Source organism: Halichoeres trimaculatus, unplaced genomic scaffold, assembly GCF_033239565.1.
Source record: "Halichoeres trimaculatus isolate MK-OKI-2021-1 unplaced genomic scaffold, fHalTri1.1 fHalTri1_scaffold_23, whole genome shotgun sequence".
Taxonomy (NCBI): domain Eukaryota; kingdom Metazoa; phylum Chordata; class Actinopteri; order Labriformes; family Labridae; genus Halichoeres; species Halichoeres trimaculatus.
In genome coordinates this window covers 14,360,611-14,373,724 of record NW_027437201.1, presented here as the reverse complement: position 1 = coordinate 14,373,724, position 13,114 = coordinate 14,360,611, and the positions used below count along the sequence as shown (strand labels likewise).

Here is a 13,114-nt window from a genome sequence, read left to right as displayed (position 1 = left end):
TTCTCTTCTTTTAACTGGCTGCACACCTTCTTAGTTTTGTATGAAATGTTGGAGCCTGAGAATTTTTTTCTAAGGGAGGGAATAAATTCAGTAAAAGAGGATGAAATATTGAAACATGAATTAAAGTAAACTTTTCTTGCTTAAAAAAGGGAATAGAAATTTGCCAAGGTTCTCTACTCATTTACAGAACTGAAGGGATGTAGTTAATAAGGTCAGGGGTAGATTCTGCACTACTAACACAGATATGATGGGATATTCAGTTTTAAGCTAGAAAGAGCCGCAGAAAGAGGCAACATGCGTGCACTCTGAAAGTGTTTGGAAATATCTGAATGTAAGTCAGACTTCTCAAGGACGACCTATCAGAGAGACGGAGTGGATTGATAAAATGTTTTTTGCTGCCTAAGGTCACAGAGACTGATAGTTTCCATCAGGAGCATCGGCCTGACCTTGTCTGAGTGTCGACTGTGACCTACAGAGACGTACAGCCTGGATCATATCACCAACGGAGCAACACACACACATACACCAGAGGACTGATTATGGAGTCCCCCTGCGCTGACTTACTGAACAAAGGCAGCGGTGAGCACAGGGAAGAGGAGGAGGAAGTGGAGGAGAAGCTATTTGTTTGGCACAGTTTATTTATTTATCGGGTTTCTGACGGGGAAACTGTCTCACATATGCTTCTGCAGCTTTATATATCTGTTTGTGTGTGTTTGCAAGCAGTGATAGGTGTGTTAGTGTGCCTGCTGCCACTGTTGGTGGGCTGATAGGGCCTCTAATCGCCTCTGATAACGCGGGACAGCCTGTGACTTTGCCTGGGGCAGGGATTCAGGAGTGTGTGTTAAATGTAGAGTCACACAGAAACACTTGTATGTCTGATGTGTTCAGAGGAAGAAGAAAACACCGTGTTTTGCTGCGCTTTGTGTTTAACTCAGGGAAATGTTTGTTTTGTGTGTGTGGGTGTGCCATCCCAGTGGCCTAATTACAACGTGACAAACACTCCAGAGAGCAGCCGGCTCCCCCGTGTGGTCTGAGATTACCACATTTGCTGACAAAATGTCAACAACACTTGCTGCAGTTTTCTAAATATTTTGTACCACCAAAGTCAAACAGTTCACTCTTCTTCATTCTTAAATTTGGCTCAAGCAGTTCAAGTGCAGAAAATCCTGTCCTCTGCGTTCTCAGTCCTCACCATACGATCCCCGGCTCATCATGACCATATGCTGAAAGTTTTATTCCCCAGTTTATCTCCAATTCCCTGTGGAGGGTTTCTGCTGAACACAACAAAGTCCTGTTTTCTCGTAGCAGGAGATCTCCCCACGCTCAATCTGTCTGCTGCTTTGATTTCAAACATTACTCAAGTGTGTGTGAATGAGTGTGCTGCCTGCTCTACCTCTTTAGGTAGCATTAATAGAAGTATGTAAACTGACAGGTCTGAGAGGAAGCCTCTAGAGACCCTGAGCAGATACAAGGAGTAAACAATGATACACTTTTAGTTGTCTCTTAAAGTAAAGAGAAGCTAACAGTGCACAGGCAGAGCAGTTGTTCCAGGGAGCGGAAACTTCAGCACCACGGACAGCACAACGCTTCCTGTGCATTTCTTTTCATGCCTTTAACTTCAGCACCATGGACAGCTCATCAGCGCTACTCTGTTGAGACCAGGATCGAAGCAGCCAAACTAATCTGCCCTGTATGGAGTACATTTGAGATTATAGATGGGATTTTATGAAGTGGAAAATAAGGAACTTCTAACCTTGAGTTCCTGTCATCAGGAAGGCCTTGCCCCAAGGTTTCCTCTCATTTTACCCTCCACTTTGTCTCCTGTTTTTTTTTTCCTTTGCATCCTGCTCCAGAAAAGCTGTATAATACTGATTTTTCTATCAGTACAAGCCAGCAGTTTCCACCAACCTTGCTGCTTTTCATCCCTCCATAACACTGATATTTTTCATTTACAAAAATTATTTAAAAAAAATAATGTAGAAATAAAATGTATAATTGGGTGCCCTTTTTCTTTAAATCTGACCTAATTACCCTGTGTGACCTTATATATCAACACATACATCATGGAAACAAACTCATTCATAATCTGCTCCTACAGTTTCCACACATTTACACCAGGGGTCCACACTCCCAGCACTGGGTGTGTCTGTGTGTGTTCTCTCCACCTGTAAATAGATAACATTATCTACCCCTGCTCTGCCACTTAACAGTTCCAACTAAAACTGTTGCATGCCAGAGTTTTTGCACTGAGTTGCATCAGGTTTTACATGCACACACACTCTTTCACACACACAGCCCCCACATGCCCTGAACCCAGCTCTGCTGACTTCTTGTCTGAGTGTTTTATCGCTTTTTGTTAAACCTCTTTCCGATTGATCGTCCCTGTCTCTCAGGTTATCTGTCTGTCGTTTCTTTATTTGTCTCATGTTGCAACCCTTGCACAGTATGATGCTGACTTCTCTGTTGGTGAAGTACAAGAACAAAAAAAAACAGTCTTTTTGAAGTTGTTTTTTTTTTTTTTTATCTCAGTACAGTCTTTTAAACGTCTTTTCTGGCTGACTCCCAGTTGCACTCTGATGAAGCCCCCAGCCCATGCCCGCCTCCGCTTCAAACTCATGTTGTCTAAACCAGAAAAGAGTGAGGCCTTCTAATGTATGCTGTGTATATATTCACGGCCACGCTCTGATGGGTGCTCGCTGTGGGACCGTTTACCCGAAAGAGAGCTGCCGCAAAGTAATACAGCCTCATCCCCCATTCACAGAGACAATACACACATGCTAACACAAACACACACACACACACCAGGATGGATTACATTAGCCTGATTTACAGTTGATCTTTAGTGGGTAGAAGCTGGAGGGAAGCCTTTTACTTTCTCATTTGGAGGAGTGAGCCGGCCTCCTCTGTCTGAGGATAGAGTGGAAGATGGATCATGTGGACGCGCAGGAACACCAAAGAACATCCTCTAAATACACAAACAGAGAGGGACAATCAGCGACACACACACACACACACACACACACACACACACAGACACACACACACACACACACACACACACACACACACACACACACACACACACACACACACACACACACACACACACACACACACACACACACACACATATATATACACACAAACCAGGGAAGAGAGAGACTTCACTGTGGACTGAGAGACCTCAACCGTACTGTGGATGTTTACAAACTAAGCGGAAGATTAATGAGATGCCCTCAGAATTCTGATTTTATATTTAGTCTTCTGCTCACAGATTTCTATTCATAAAATGGGATGAAAGAACAAGTTCATGAGAAATTAGCAATCTAAGCATCAATGGTAAACAATTTTTTTCAAAACACCCAATTTGAAAATATTAAGAGACATGTTTTGTGAGTATGCAAGCACGTAAATAGCAATGCCACCACCGCCAAAAAGGACTATTATTATTATTATTATTTTTAATCCTGTGAGAATCCCACTTTTCCCTCTTTTTGAACATCATTACTGTTCTGGAAAATAAAACCAACTGTTCTGCAAACAGCACACTCCACTTGTTAAAAAAAAAAAATGCTTCTAGTTTAATGCCATGATCTCTGAGCGAAGCATACAGGTGCAGCTTTTCAGATTGATGTCGACGGAAAGCTGCATCATAAAATCCTAAAGAGCTAACTAATAACTAATGTTAACATCTTATTACTTAAATTCAAATAAAAGATTATTACACTTTTTTCAGATGTTAAGTATTTTACAAAGAGTGTTGCCCTTTTTTAAAGTCTTTAATCTGTCCCTCTGGTGCACCTGTAGAAGCTTTACATGACCAAAGGGTCAAAAAAAATTCCCACACTGGTGTGTCAGAAAACCCTTATTTCAACCTTGGTGACATACATGTGTATTATCAGCCAGGTACAGCCATGTGTTTTCATTAACTGCGTGAAAATAGGCTGAATGAGAGGTGCCTTCAGTATATATGAACCCTGTCTTTCCTGAGACAGACAGACACACACACACCCTCCACCTTCCTCCCTCCACCTCCCAGACCTCAAATTAATAGGGTTTGGTTCATCTGAGTGCAGTGACCTCAGGCTATGTTCAATACAACCGTACAGGTTTCATTCTCACTAATGAAGGAAAGGCTATTTATTTCAAGGTGAGTCAAATAATAATAAAAAAAAATATTAAAAAACATGCCGCGTGTTGGAAAATAAATTACTCGGAGAGCTGTGAAACTGTCAAGGCCAGCGGCTTCGTCACACATAAAAAAACAGCTTAAAGGGAAAAGTTCGTTTATTTTATCTAGATGTTACTGCGCGACCAAAAGGAAAGTTGAAAGTATAGAGAGAAGACTTAAAAGCAAACACTTCAATTGTTCTCCACAAAGGTAAACTCGGGTGAACCTTGTGGGCTGCGGTGGGGAAGCCGAACTAAGAAAGCAGCTGAATAAATAGCGTCCTTTTCTAGAAGTGCCATAAAGTGAGTCACGGCCAATTATGAAGAGGATTTCCTGCCTTTTAAACAAAACTACTCCTCAGCCTTTTCAAAAAGTGAGAGTCTCATCAGCTCTGACTCAGCCCTCCACTCAAACAGACAACATTAGCTCCACATCATCCCAGGGTATGACAGAGAGAATGAGGGGGCAGTGAAGACATAATCCCATTCTTATGGCATCAGTTTCCTCTTGGGCAGCTTTTTTTAACTCCGTTGAGCCGCTTGTCAGTTACAGACCTGCCTGGATCGCTTTCAGAAGTCTCTAACTGCTGATTTCTTTTGTAGTCAGACCTCTGATGTAATAACAGGTCCAAAATGTATTTTCAGATGTCCCACAGCTGTCGAGTTGCAGCACAAAAACTCCAGTGATTTGCATTTGTAATGGACGAAATCATCCGGCTCTGCAGAGCTGAGCTGAGCATTCTCCTGTGATTAAACTATGGAGGTTTAAAACAGCTGGTAATTCTTGTTGCTAAATTTAAACATGACATGAATAAATCCCAAATGATGATCAATAAATGTTTCTCTTTATGAGGATTACAAGTGTTTTTTCTTCTGCTGTCCACTGGGATTGAAATGAGCACCATACGGAGACAGAGTTGTGAAAAGAAACCACTTCCTGATGCTTTTAGACTCAAGGGTGTCATAGAAAAGCAGCTCTGTAGCTTCTTTAAAACAGAAACCCCCAGAGGTCTCACAGAGTCTGACAACAGCATCCAAGAGAAGCAGTTACATCCTGTTTAAGCACGGGAGGTTATTTACAGAACTAATCATTTACAGTTGTACCACATTAAAGTAGAAGAACAGAACAGCAGTGTGGTGTGAGAACTGTGACAGAGAGCAAGCACCTGTAGAGCCAGCAGGCTGCAGGCAAGAGCAGTAACTGTTTCTCTGCATTACTCTGAAATTATCCAGGCAGAGAGAGGAAAAAGAAGAGGAAAAGGAAACAGAGAGGAGGAGAAATTCTGTGACTTACAATTGGATGTTGGCGGAGGAGACAAGATGTCTGAATGTGTCCTCAGGTGTGTCAGCCTGTGGAAATATAGAGAGATATTTAGAAATGCATGGAAAAAAAGAGGTCTTTCTTAAATCTGTGTGCTTAAAAGTGTGCATTCAGACGTGTTTTCGCAAAATTGAACTGAATGTGAAGCAAGCCATGTGTGCAACATGTTTTAAAAAGTGTCAACACTGGATATCACCACTCAAAGCTAGTCTGGTGTCTCACTGTGTTTCTATATATTTCTGATGGTGCTGTTATGAGCACTGACTCATGAGGTTGTATTGAGAATTTATCTGTCAACAAAGAAGAAAATAGCTGGAGAGAGCTCACAAGAAAGATGAATGCCTTCTGATTTTTGTCTCTCACATATTCTTGGTAGAAAATCACTCACTTTCAATTCTGAATCTGTTCTATAGCTTTAAACCTGAGACTCAGAGTCTGTTACCCCTTTTCCACCAAGCTGGTTCCAGGGCTGGTTCAGAGCTAGAGCCAGACTTAACACCTGTTCTTTGGTTTTCCACAGAATAAGCACCAGTTGCTAGCTCTCAAAACTGGTGCTTTGCTGGGCCAGCAGAAAGAACCACGTTACGTTCGGGGGCTATGGGCTTACGTCAGGGGGTGGGGGCAGGATTGTTGTCCAACCAAAGCAGAGTAAAAACACAGAAGAGCGCCATTTTTAGCAAGACGAGTCTGGGGTAAGCGAAACAACAGAAGGAGAAGATAAGTTAAGGCCAGCACCCGTTTGTGGAAAAGCAAACAGTTCTCAACCTGTTCGCACTTGAACCAACTGCGAGCCGGCTCTAGCACCAGCCCTGGAACCAGCTTGGTGGAAAAGGGGTATGTGAGGTCAGACTGAGGCCCTTTTTTGTTCACCTGGTGATTCTAAAATCAAATATGAAGCTTCATTCAAGATTCAAAGCACACTAAAGCCCCATAAATATTTTGCTTGGTGTTAAAATGTTGGGGAAAATGTTTGTTTCTTCATATGTTGCCTTTAATTTTTTTTTTTTAGAGATCGCCAATAGAAATATTATAATAAAAAGTGTGTTTTGGGTTTAAAAAGCACAAGTAAGGAAATTAGCACATTCAGCTATTTACCACGTGCTTTGTATTTTGCACATTTCAAGTCTGAGAACTGGTCTGCAGCTGAAATGCTTTTTATTGCAGAGGTTCCAAAACTTTGTTCAAGTCACAGATCACTCTTAGTCTCTGGTTGGGACCCCTTTCAAGCAACTCTTCTTTAGTACCTGCACATTACCACAGCAAACCTCAAAAATCAATCATACAGTTATAAGATATACACAATTTCCTGTTTCTATCAGCAATTGATCTTTTCATTTATTCATGTCTTTCAACGTCAAAGTTATTAATCATTTCTTCAGACACACGTCCAGGCACATTATAGCCCATCCTGCTCGCTGTATTGAGGCCATACATCATGTATGCTGGCTGACAAAGATGAGTTGAAATATGAATGTGTAGTATCTGTAGTTGTAACTTATCTGAGTAATGATCAGCATCACTGTATTTCAGATTTTTAGAAATTCTTCCATTTTAGGGGACAGTAAGTAACCAACAAATATGTCTCTAATTTTGTCTTATTTTCCACCTCTTTCCTCTAACATTTAAGAAAACAGAGAGGTGAAAACAACCTGTCTTGAGACTTAAAAAAAAAAAGCAATCCAGTGTAAGTGACAGCATCCAAAACAAGCAGTGATACAAGCCTCAAATGCCCCCTGCGAACCCCAAGTGGGTCAGGACCCCACCTTGAAAAACTCAGGTTCAAACCATGTTTAAAGTGAGTCTGTGTGGTGTGAAGGGACAAGGATGTAATCTGTAAGAATTTGTTGCTTTTTTTTGTTTGTTTGTTTTTAGATATTAGAGACCTCTGCAGGAAATGGACCAATCAGATTCAGGCCTGTGTTGAGTCATGCATCTGTTAAATTAATCTCAGAGTTCTTTTCCTGCTGCACTGAACATATCGGCAAATAGAGTTATGAGGGTTTATTTTGTCTTTCTGCTCCTCTGGGATTCAACAGGAAGTCTCTGGATGAGTAAGAATTAAAGTGGATTCAATAAAACATAACAGAATATAAACACCGTGCTCAAACACTACCTGGAACAAATAAAGTCTCCTCCGTTTGTCGGGATTAAAACACTGTTTGTTCTCCAGAACTTGTGTGTAGCGGTACCGGCAGCTACACTTGAAACTGAAGTGGAGTCTATAGATAGTCAGATCAGTGCGGAGCCAGCCAGCAGGCCAAACAGATGGTGTTTCATGGCAAAACAATTTCCACTAAACAGATACAGACAGCTACAGCACCGGCTGGCAGCCGCTCGCTCTCTACTCGGCTCTCCCTTAAACCTGAGCAATTAAAATATTTCTCCCTCAATAACAGGGGAGAGGAGAGAAAAATACTTGAGATGCAACTCTCTCTGGTTAAACATATCATGCCAAACTGTGTTTCTATGGTAACTGTGATCCACAGAGGCGGTGCAGAGGAAAGGGAAGTGAGTTTAGGAAGAAGCACACAGGATGCTGCAGGGACAGATCAGTGGGACTGTCCTTATTTCAACTCCGACTGCTGCTGCCGGCTTCCAAACTCTGCTGCATGCGTATGTGTGTGTTTTTTACTAGTGAGATGTGTGTGTCCCTCAGGCTTTACATCCAGTGACCTGAGGAGCAAAGCCACAACAACAGAATGTGAAACAACAAACAGGTAGATAATCAAAACGAGCACACTGCAGATCCCATCACTCTGAGCAAACTCCAACTCCCAGGAGCCTCAGTGTAAGTGTGTACATACATGAGCGTGTGTTTGTTGCAGCAGCTCTCTGGGGACTGTTTTATTTGTCCTTCACAGTGAGAAGAAGCACAGTAAACACACACGTGGTAAAGTTGATTTAGTGGACGCAGCATCAGTGTAAATATCTTCACAGGATGTCGTTGGATGTGATGATGGGCTCGTTGAACGGGATTTGCGGCACACGTTATTTGCTTTGGTTTTTGTTGTTAATTATGCTTTTGATGGGAGCTGCTAATTAGTGTCGTCTATCATTCAAGCCTCTTCTGTCCTCTCCTCACTAACCACTACACTGTCTCTTTGTTTCCTGTTTTTTCAAACTTAATCACTCAGTTTCGTCTCAAAACTCTCTTTTACCCATTGCAGATCTCTCTGTGAGAAATGTGAGAGGAGAGGTTTGAAAAACTTTAAAGGGGGTTTGATGATGCAAAAATGGTTTGAATATAAGAAGATTACTTATATATAACTTACAGTAAAGTACTGTTGTAACTGAAGGAAAAAATTGGCTGGCAAAGTTGTGAAAAATCTGAATTATGAAGTTCTCAGACTCAGCGTTTTAGCCAATCCACTCATGATAAATGAAAGTAAGAATTTAGTTTGATTTCTTGCTCTTCAGGCCCAGAGATCAGTCGCCATCCAGCCCCCCACAGAGAGTAAAAATGAACTTTTAGAAATGATCCTTCCTGCACAAAGATAATCCATCAACAAGATAGTTGATGAAAGCAATGCTTTCTGGCAACCCTCTGTCAAATCATGGATGTCAGCTTGTCCTAGACTGCACCAGCAGGGACAGTGAACTGTAACTTTGTTCACTGTGATGGATTACTTTCTCAACTGAACTTCAAGTTCCTGCATGTTGATTTCCATATCGCACTGAAATGAACTGAAACCAATGTCTGCCTGGAAGGAAGGAAATCAATCATACAAACTCGTGCTTAGCTTTGAAGAATGGCCGGCAGTAATATACTCGACATAATTTGGAGTTAATTGGCTCAAACATGCAAAACCACCATCATGGTTCTTTAAGCTTTGAGACTCTTTTCCCTGCAGGGAGAGGAGTCCATGAAACCTCAGCATGACAGAGTGAGATACTCCTGTCTGATACTGTGAGGTTACACAGATGCATCTTTGCATTTTAGATGCTCTAAATCCTTGGAGAATACACTTGGTTCACTGTGAACCAATCGTCACAAATTCACATAAATAAACCCCCTTAGCTCTGAATCTGAATTATACCCATATTGTGCTGTTACTATGTATATTTGTGAAATGATACGCCTTCTCCTGCATGTGAAGTATCAAAACAAACATTTTGCAGACCTTTGGAAGACATATGCTCAATTTATCTTGCATAATTTGAAACAGCCAAGGCTGCCTTATCCTGAATTATCAAGCATCATCTCAGTCCATCTTTTACATTATACACCTTGAAAACTGGACACTGGTTAAAACCAGCTATTTTAACATCCAGTACTATCAAAAGGAATTGATTCTTCCGGAAACAGGTCTTAACTCATGCTTGTGAGTGAATCACACAAAGAGTGAGTAATCCCCTCCCTGCTGTGTGTCCCTGCTCTGCCCTCTGTCACAGTTAATGGTGGTATAACGTTCAGACATTTTCCATATAGGAACCAGTACTGATACCTTCACTTCGATACCGGTTCCTGGATAATAATTTTTTCTGTTCCAATTTTACAATGTTTAACAAAAAGAGAAATACATTACATATTATGGTACAAATCTTGAGTCTTTTTTTCAGCTGTGGTATTTTTCCACTCTGAGCAGTTTTCATAGAAAAAATAAACAAAATATTGCCCTGTGCAAAAGAACAGATGCAACCAATGGCAGGCCGGTATGAGTGCACCTTATATGTGCAGATAACTTTAAATTAACTGTCTTCTGATAATTTTTTTAATACCAAAATAATTCTCCTCCTGTATCCGAGGTTAGGACCGCCAAAACTGACCAAAAGAGTTGAGTGTAAGGGCAATTCATACAATATACATGCTGTCCACGTGCTTGTGCTCGTGCATGAAGTATATATAGCAAAAAAGCTCACCTTTTTGAAGCATGCCAAAGCAGAGAAGTTAAATTGAGCCCGAGCAGGGCACAGTTGTGGTCACGCTGGCCAAACAAACTGGACTTTGGGTAAAGATGGCCATTGTGGCTGCGCACTAAGAGGGATTACGTTAGTTAGGAAATCTTGTCAGTCTGAGTGTTTTGGAGAGGGAAGGGGCTCAGCACTGCGCTCAGTGCAGCTTGTTGAGAGGCAGTGCGTGCAGGAGATCAGTACATACTTTCATCTGAGTCTCCAAAATCCCAAAACTTGCTGGATTTGTCGGTAGTTGCTTGTTTCCCCACAAAAAAAATAAAATAAAATAAAAAAAAAAAAAACGCAAGAGGGGTCTGAAATGTGGCTAAATATATCCACAGAGCTGCTAAGTTGGCAACAACTTACATGCTGTGCATTATAGCCTGATTGACCCTTTGGGCACTGAAATTTGGCACCAAAAGACATCATGTTTTAAGCTTTGGTACCACCGAAGCATTTCATTCAGTGCCATAAAAGAACCGATGGTATGTTCTTCAGACATTTTTCTTTGTTGTTCTCCCTTTTTCTATCACAACATGTTCTGTCACAGAATTTATCAGCCACATAAGAGAGACTGGAAAACAGCAACAGGCAGCTGAGGTGAGCAGAGCCTGGAGAAGTGAGGCTTCACTAAGCCTGGGTCACTCGCTGTGACCGGTCAGGACAACAACCTGCTGTGAACACACACATCAGCTCCCTGGGACATCTCACAGACTTCATACTGAAGCTATTTCTGGTTCAAGCTGGTTTGATTTTCAGGCCAACAGATCAGGGCTTTATGGTAATATCTGGATGTTTTCAGGATTGTAGTGTGTGTGAGGGAGTAAAGACACTCAGGGCTCCTTTAAAAGTCAGTTCAAAGGTGGTAACCCCAAAGTCTGATCTGGTTTAAATCTACGCTTGTAGTACACATACACTTTCACACTTTCAGAATTTAAGAGTTGATTGAAATCTGTAACTTTATTCTAACTTTTCTTTTCTGTCTTCTGTCAAAGTCTTCTGTTGCCTGCAGAAAAATCCCATCATGTGCTGGTTGTCCTGTGGGAGCTGCCTCAACACCGCTCCTCCACTGGCCGCTGTCACGCTGTGATTTATTGAAATATTTCCTTGACCAAATTAACAAACAGGGCAGGTCATGTTCCCGGTCTGCAGCTGCCTGTGAATAACTCACACATGGGGGAATCCATGCACAGCACCACCCTCAACAACCCACAACTCTTATGGATATTAATATTTTATTTTCTTGTCACTGTATATTTATTTACCAATGTTCCGGCTCACTCTCCCCGTGGTATTAAGACAATCCATCCTGTCAGATTTGCCCTGTTAAACAGGGACTGTGCGGGGGAGGGGAGGAGGATACAGCAGGAGAGTGTTTTGAGAAGGTAATGAGAGTGTTGTGAGAATGTTATTAGGGGCTGTAAGAGGCCCGCTGAGGCGTGAGGGCAATGCGGCGCTTTGAAAACCACTTAGACAGACGCCACTCGTGACCTGGAAGTGAAAGTGATCCATCTCAGCCAACCTCCTGTGGACTCTCTTCTGCTCTCCATCTTTATCTTCCTGCTCTGTGTCCAACCCAAACCCTGAGGAGCATTCACAGAAGGCAGGAGAGTGTGCTCATGTTGATGGTATTAAGAAAAAGAGGACATACTTTACTAATCTCCAACAGAGAGTCTACAACACACACATTCCAGGTAAGAGTTTCCAGACACCAGTCAGCATTCAAACGTCGCTTTTGTGCCTTTCTACCTGTGATTCAGGCTTGACAGTGAGATCAGGAGTCAAAGAGGAAAAAGGTTGTCCCTTTACGCTGACAGTGAATGTGATAAACACTGACAGAGAGGTGGACTGACTGACAACGAAAGACAGACGAGCAGACGCAGAGGCTGTGAGCTTTACATGCAGCCTGTTTTTCTGGGTTTCAGGTGGATGAAAGGTGAATCTGGGTTAGGTGAAATAAAACTACATGAAGAGATTTAACTGATATATCTGCCCCTTTACCCTCATCATGCACCAGTGTAAAGGCCCATTTACGCTTAACGTTACCTACAGATAAGACGGACAGAGCCTTCTGTCCATGCCCTGCGTTCATTTTGTCAGTATTCCTGCAAATTTCCATGAAGCTTAGGGATACGGATTAAACGGAGCAGTACCACTGGAAACCATGAAGGCAGTGTTGCTGTTACTGCCTGATACAAGGCTTAAAGGTCCTATATTATGCACCTTGTCTGCAGTTTAATATGGATTATTGATGTCTTCATGAAATGGTAACAACATGTTTTGGTCCAAAAAGCCAATAAATCAGGCACAGCAGCATTGTTTCCAGGCTCTCATAGCCCCTCTGTTCAGAACGCTCTGATTTAGTGGGCGTGACCATCATATGTAAATGAGCCACCGCTGATACCTCCCCACTCTTCCGCGTCACTGAGAGCGGCGCCACGAGCTCCAAGTGCAAAATGTTTAGAAAACAGCGAAGCTCGCTTACTGTAACATTACAGGCTAAAACAACAGGCTAACCACAGCTAAAGTTAGCATCCTGAAGCTAACAAAGAGACGGGGGGGGCACTGAGGAAAAGCTCTTACATCTGCTCCACAGCACACAGCATTTAAAATACTCACATTTCCAGGTTTGTGGTTGGTAATGCACCTGGATTTAGGACCATTCTATTTGCCAGCCCTCTGTTGTACTGTCCAAAGTTGGAAAAGCAGTTGGCCGTAAAATGACTAGCA

At 42.1% G+C, this 13,114-nt stretch overlaps 1 protein-coding gene across 9 annotated transcripts in view; it reads right to left on the bottom strand.

The window, feature by feature from the left end:
- rbfox3a (RNA binding fox-1 homolog 3a) overlaps positions 1–13,114 on the bottom strand; it is a 511,621-nt gene that overhangs the window by 333,566 nt on the left and 164,941 nt on the right. For all 9 annotated transcript variants that reach the window (XM_074663816.1, XM_074663822.1, XM_074663819.1 and 6 more), the window contains one exon: positions 5,465–5,520. The gene's annotated coding sequence lies outside the window, so the exon portion shown is untranslated. The remainder of the gene's footprint in view (positions 1–5,464; positions 5,521–13,114) is intronic.